Raw genomic sequence first — 7500 nt, 5'->3', positions numbered from 1 at the left:
GTTAAAAACGTGATACTGAAATCGGGTGAGAGAAAATACTGGCTTGCCCTCCTTTCAGTATGGCAATCCTGGCTTTCTGTTTTCACTTGGCTGTGCGGGCTAAGTGGGCTTGCTGTCACATTGCAGCAGGATGGCCAGGAAATAGAGGCGGCATGATCAGCGTCCTCCAGCTGCTCTTTCAGTTCCCTGGTACTTCCTCCTTGTAATTTTAGACTCTTAACAATTATTCCATTAATATATGCTATCAACAAATTAGACAGGTGTAAGAATGATGAGCATAAATAAGTATAAAGAAAGTGAAAATGTTCCTTAACCACCATGCCACCCATACTGTTAATATTTTGCTTTAGAGCTTTCCAGACTCTCTTCATGCATATTTTAACATTTGCTCTGTTTTAATAAAAACACTTCACATTGTGTTTTCTAACTAGCTTTGTAAAAATACTCAACAAATGTAATCATTATACTCTCATGTCAATAAATTCTTTCTACATGATTTTCCTCACTTTCATAGAATGTTAAAGCAGTAGCAACAGGCCCAGGGGGTGATGGAGGTGTAGCCCTTTAAGAAATAAACCAAAGAAACTCATTTAAACATACTTTTGGGTAGTTGTCCAGAGCTGCTTCTGAGAAACTTCAGATGGCTTTAAAAGTGCCTTTGCTTTTTACCTACAGAAGGCAGTCTAAAGAATTACTGCAACCATTTAAAATAAGGGGCTATATGGAGGGTCAGGAATAGTTCCCAGACTCACTTGTTGAGATTGTCCATGAACATGTCAGAGCCAATCAGCGGGCTGATTTTCTTGAAAAAAGGCAATCGTAGGATTTATAAGAAGAAGGAAAGAGAAAGGAGAGAAACCTCACTGCCAGTCTTGAAACAATGAGTCTTTTTTCCCCTGGGTAAGCTGCTTGGCTGGAGGCTGTTACAAGTATATGTCTGGGGTCTGCCCTGGGTGGGCAAGCTGAGCCCATAAGGAAATAATTTAGTCATTTCTGGTTTCTCCAAAAAACCCATGAGCACTCAGCTGTGAGGCATGTCGTAACTCTGTAATGCCTGCAAAATTTGGATTGTGTCAGCACACTTTTCCTCATTACAATTCTTCAGAAATTACACGTAACTTTTTGTTTTTTCACTCAAGTTGCCAATCAAAGCAAGAGAATAGTGTGAATGAAAAAGGGGCTAGGCAATGAAACTGACAAGCCCAGCAGGGCCACATAGCAGGCCTGATAAACTCAGTGACCAAAAGTAACCACAGAGGTCAGTCTGATCACAAATTCCTAAGCGGGCAGGTCATAGCAAGTAGTCACATCTTAGGCTTGGAGCTTCCTTAGCAAAGGTCAGTCTTTACATTGAGTGAGTTCCGGCCATTGTCCTTATGCATCAGGATAAGATACCTTCGAAATGTAAGAGTGATTTTTCTTTCTTACCCCTGGAAGGCACAACTGCTGGCACCGGAGCACAGACTTCCGAAGCCTCCATTGTTATCTTGTTCCCCATCTCTATGTACTGTAAATGTTGATTATTAACGATCCTGTACTCACCTTGTAAAAGAAGTATGTGTTTCACCATTTTGCTTTTTATCTTATCTTGGAGATCTCCCCACATCACTTTCTCTCAACACTTAATCTACCATAAATGGATATCATGCACCTTCCATCTCCTTTGATTTTAATGTTTAAAATAAGCTGCAAAACTGTCATTCTCCAGAGCATTTGAGATATTGCTCCCCAGCATATGTGGTCAGTTTGGCTTAAATAAACTCATAGAAATTCCCTATGGGTTTGGATGTTTCTTATGTAGACAACAGAATTCATCAGTTTCTTTTATTTCTTACAGACAAAACAATTTCCAATTGTTTATGGTTAGTATGTAGAAACACTATTTCAGCATATTGATCTTGTATCTTGCAAGGTTGCTAAATTCGCTTATCAGTTCTAGTAGTTTATTTTGTAGATTCCATTGGATTTCCCCCACAGATATCATGTCATTGTGAGTAATGAACATTTTACTTTTTCCTTACCAGTCTGGATGCCTTTAATTACTTTTCTCACCTTGTTGCACTGGCTAGAATCTCTAGTACAACATTGACTAGAAGTGCTGAGAGTGGACATCCTGAGCGGATACCCTTGTTCCTGATCCTTGGGGGAAAGCTTTCAGTCTTTCGCCATTGAGTGTGATGGTAATCCTTCACAGTGTTGAGAAAGTCACTTCTATCCCTACTTTGCCAAGAGTTTTTTTCTTTTTATCTTTTTCCTTTAATCAAGAATCTATGTTAGATTTGTCGAATGCTTCTTCTACGTCTACTGGAATGATCATATAGTTCTTTTTAGTTTGTTGATGTGGTGAATTACATTGATTTTTCAAATGTTGACCTGGCCTTGAGCAGTAGCTTAAATCATCTGGTCACTATTGGTTTCCTTTTTAACTGTGTGGCTTTCCCTGTATGTTAGCTCCTGTGTCCCTAGACCATTCAGAGAATGCTGCTCTGTAACCCAGCCCCAAACACCCCCAGCTTTACTGAGGTATGATAGACAAGTAAAAGTTGTATACGTTTAAAATGTACAATGTGATGTTTTGATATACATATACATTGTGAAGTAATCACCACAATCAAGCTAATTAACACCTCCATAACCTCACATAGTTACTTGTGTGTGTATGTGTGTGTGTGTGTGGTGAGAACACTTAAGATCTAGTCTCTTTGGAAACTTCAAGTATACAATACAGTATTATTATCTCTATTCACCATGCTATACATTAGGTCTTAGGGATTGATTCATCTTATTACTGAAAATTTGTATCTTTTGACGAATCTCTCTTCATTTATTTCACCCTCAGCACCTGACAATCACCATTCCACTCTGCTTCTATGAGTTGACTTTTTTAGATTCCACATATAAGTGAAATCTACAGTATTCGTCTTTTCTGTCTGGCTTATTTCACTTAGCATAATGTCCTCCAGTTTCATCCATGTTGTCACAAATGGCAAGATTTTCTTATTTTAAAAGGCTTAATAATATTCCAATATATCTAACTATATTTCTATCTATCTATCTATCTATCTATCTATCTATCTATCTATCTATCTATCTATCATCTAGATATCTATCATCTATCTATATTACCTTTTCTTTATCCATTCATCTAGGTTGCTTACATATCTTGGCTATTGTGAATAATGCTGCAATGAACTTTGGGGTGTGGCTATCTCTTTGAGATATTGATTATGTTTCTTTTGGGTCTTTACCCAGATGTGAGGTTGCTGGATCATATCATAAGCCAGTTTCAGGCAGAGTTAAGGCAGCGGTGTCACTGTTGGGTGATGAGTGAATCATCCAACACAGCTCTCACTATGATTGCCAGCGACCTCCATGCCGCTAAAGCCATGAGCACTTTTCAGTCCTCCTTTTTCCGAAGCATCAGTACCCTGGACATGAACTATGAAACTGCATCTGGTTTCCTCCCTCCTCCCAAGCTTGTGTCTGACTCCCCTCCTTGCCCTCCATTTGCAGGGCCTGGGCGGCTGCTTTTCTTATGCCCACTCTCTCCCTAGGTCAATTCACCCACTGCCATGGTTGTGACAAGAAAAAAATTCTTATATGTTCTAAATTAAATTACAGTGGGCCAAGGAGTGAGAGAAAGCCTGTTTGTAGCTGGGGTTCTTCTGATAAAAGACAGGGGACATTCCGAAATGTATGCTGGAGTGATGAATCAACCTACTGGATGGGCCCACCATCCTGCCCGTGTGTGAACTTTCAGAGCTGTTGCCTGTAACCAATCAAAAGTAATAAGTATTTCTTCCCTTGGGACGCTGCACCTATCCTAGAACTGCCCTCCCCTGCTTTACCTTATCCCACTTCCTCTTTGTCTGTAGCCAATGCAAATTTTTCCAAAACATCTTATGTCTTTCTTCCCCATACTTGGTGTATAAAAGAGCCTATCAGCCCACGACAGTGGACACGGCTCCTTCTCCACCTGCATCCACAGGACCTGGTCCTTTATGGCCCAAGGATCCCTCTTTTAAAAATGCTTTCCGCCATGGAAGTTAAGCATTTGGTTTAACTGTTGCAAATGCGATCAACTCCTCTGGATTTTATCTTCAGCCCAGATCTCTCACCTGGCTTTCTCTTTCATTTCCATTTATTAAAATAATAATAATAATAATAAATAAATAAAGTCTCTCGGGGTCCACAGGCTCCAGCTCCAGCCCCAACCAGCTCCCCGTTGTGCTCGCCTCTCAGGAAATGGTATCTGCATGCTCCTGGCTTTTCAGCCCGCATGCTCCTCAGGCAGCTGCAGACACCACCACTGCCACCATCACCTCTCCCCCGGATAGCGGTCGTACCCTCTGGTTAGGAACCCATGTCCCCTCAAGCCAGCGCAGCAGAAAAAAGTCCATTTCTTCTGTGCTCACTCCATTAACCAAGCGTGAAAGGATGCGTGGGCAAAGCCCAGAATTTGCAGTGAGAAATAAAACAGAGTAGACACTCGAGATGTGTGCTAGGCAACAAGAGAAAACCAGAAGGTAATTGGTGAGCACCCAGCGCTTCGCATCCTCTCACCTGGACAGAGCTGCGGGCCGGTGTGTAGACACTTAACGCCTTCAAACCTAGTGGATAATTTCTTATCTCAAACACATCTTTCGAAAGACACAGCCGGTCATTTAGATAAAAGTATTCTTAGTTATGCTCACAATATAGTTATGCCCAAATCACGCAGCCTCTGCAGCCACAACTTGCGGGCTTTAACTATTTCTGCGGGTTTTACCCGATTCTGTTCCTGTCAGACGGAGGGCACGCCAGGCTGTTTGGCGCCCTCTCCTGCCAAAAGGCGGTGGTTGCAACCTTGGCAGTGACGACTCATCCAGATAACAGGCAGGAGGGTTCACTTACCCTGGGTGTTGCGAATAACAACCAGGGGGTCTGTGAACTCGGATGGGAAAAAAATAACAGAACTTATACTTTTAAAAATCACTTTTCATGGAGACTGAGTCTTTCCTTCCATTATGAATGCAAGAGACAGATCCCAGCAGAACCTGTGACTTCATGGCCAATAGAAAATACAGTTGTTTTTATATCACATCATAGTTGTAGATAATTTTGATTGTCATTTTTGTTCCATTGTCCTTAAAATTATGGTAATGATTAGGCATGCTGTTAGATCTTGTTATTAAGTGTTAATAAAACAATACATTGATGGTGATATTGCAAATTGATTTCTAAAAAAATTTTTTTGTAACTATTTCAATAGATTGGATTCTTTTTTAATCTTACATATTTTGTACTTATAAAAACATTGTTCTGAGAAGAGTATGATCATACTCTTTCACCAGTGATCATACTTTTCTGAGACCCTCCAAGAGGTCCATGGCCCCAAAAGGGTTGAGACTCTTGGAAAAAGTCCAAGAGAGGTGTAGGCCATGGGCAGAACCACAGGGCCCCCTCCGATAAAGAGGCAAGTGGCTTTCAGAGAACCAGGAGGGACCAGATCTCAGGGTGGTCAGGGAGAGCTGAACTGAGCAGAACCTTGCACTTGTAAAATAAGAAGGGGGTGCTGGTGGCCTCTGCCAAGGCACGTTTGTGGGGAGATTGGTGGAAATCGAGATGCCATCTGGGGATAATCAGGGCTAGAGTTGAGTCTACCTTTGCAAGGAATATCCCCAGCCAAGACCAAGGACTGGTCAGAGTTTGCTTGTTGAATGAATGAAGGATTATTACCACCCACATCTTTACTTTTCATTCATTGATTTATTCAACAAACATTTATGTAAATAAACGTTCCTGTCTAAGGCACAAGGTCCCACATACTTGGGCAGCATGCCTGACTCCAGGTCCAGGTGCATTCCTGTACCTGAGCTCACCTATGCCTATTGGTGGTGGAGGACCTGAGAAGGATGAGGAAGCTAAGGCCACAGGTTCAGGATAAGGTCTGATATATAATTTACATAATTTACAGGGCACAAAGAAAATAAAAACACAAGGACTTTGTTCAAAGAAGTGCTATTCAATATCATTCTAAGTGAAGAAAATTTTAAAATGTAACTTATTAGCATAAATTTTCTGTTCATTTTTATATTGTGCAATGGCAGTTTTAAATGCAAATATAAGAACATTTCACTCATATATGGAATCTCCAAAATCCTACAATTCTTATCTGATAGCTCATATATGTATAACGATTTCATTCTTTGCATAATGGTAGAAACGCTGCACAAAATGAACTCAATCGTTTTTATTTCATGTCTTGATACACACATATCCTACCGACATTTTCTACTCCCTGCTTACTGACCAGTAAGGAAGGACCGAAGGGCAGAGGAAAGATGGGTTGCTCTATTTTTCTCTTTCCTTGTCCATCGTTATTTTCAGTGTAAGAGATTGGCTAAGGCAGGAAAGCACTAGGAATAAGGAAGGATGTGATAGGGTTTCTTCATCATTGGAAGTGAGTTCTTGTTCTGGCAGAAAGCATGGCCTCTTGGTCAGCACACTGCCCCCTGACCCTGTTCTATGGGTCAGCTTACCTCTTACTCACTTTGAGTCTTGCTGAACTCCCACACATCATGGGCCCACTGGAATTCTGGGCCCGTGGGCATCACTGATGCTGTGCAGGTAGGGTGGCAAGGAACAGAGGACATACATACTGCACAATATTGCACGTATCTCTTCTACTCACAAGCATGTTTTATTGTCCTCTCGGACTTCAAAGATCAAATTATAAAAAAAATCTCAAGACAGCAGAGCCTTAAACCCAGCCACTCCCTTATCGGTACTGGCCTTGGGGAGCCTGTGGCTTGTGCTGAGCTACCTCTGGCACTAGAAAAGGGGGCAGTACTAGGCTGCATGCTGCTATGGACTGAAAGTTGGTGTCCTCAAACACATAAATTCATATCTTAATCCCCCACATGATGGTAACATTCTGACACTAATGTGATGTGTGGCTTTTTCTTCACACCAAACAATTCTCCATCATCAGTTGGGCATCCTACAATTCAATTCAACTCTGACACTGTCTACCTGGAGATAGTGTCTGATCCCACAAGTTAAGGGTTCAGTCCCACAAGACTGCCCCACTTCAGATGCCAATCACAAGTTCATATTGTTATCTGCACTTCTGACCATTTGGTTGTAAATCCAAGTTTTACACGACCTTCTCCTTGGGTTCAATTAATTGGCTACATTGGCTCATAGAACTCAGGTAATCCATTTACTCACTAGATTACTGTTTTATTATAAAAGATATTAAAGAATATGAATCTACAGCCAGATGAAGAGATGCATAGGGTGAGGTATGGGGAAAGAGCCCACAGTTTCCATGCCATCTTTGAGCGCATCACTATCCCCAAATCTTCATGTTATTCACCAACTCAGAAGCTCTCTGAGCCTAATTTTTTGGGGTTTTTGTAGGCGAGATTGATGAAATCATTGGCCATTAGCGATTGATTCACCCTCCAGCCCCTCTCCTCTCTTCAAAGGTTGTGGGTGGGTGGCGAGACTGGCAAC

The sequence above is a fragment of the Pteropus vampyrus genome, unplaced genomic scaffold (assembly GCF_000151845.1).
Source record: "Pteropus vampyrus isolate Shadow unplaced genomic scaffold, Pvam_2.0 Scaffold74, whole genome shotgun sequence".
In the NCBI taxonomy this organism is placed as follows: domain Eukaryota; kingdom Metazoa; phylum Chordata; class Mammalia; order Chiroptera; family Pteropodidae; genus Pteropus; species Pteropus vampyrus.
Note: the sequence above shows the minus strand (reverse complement) of the source record.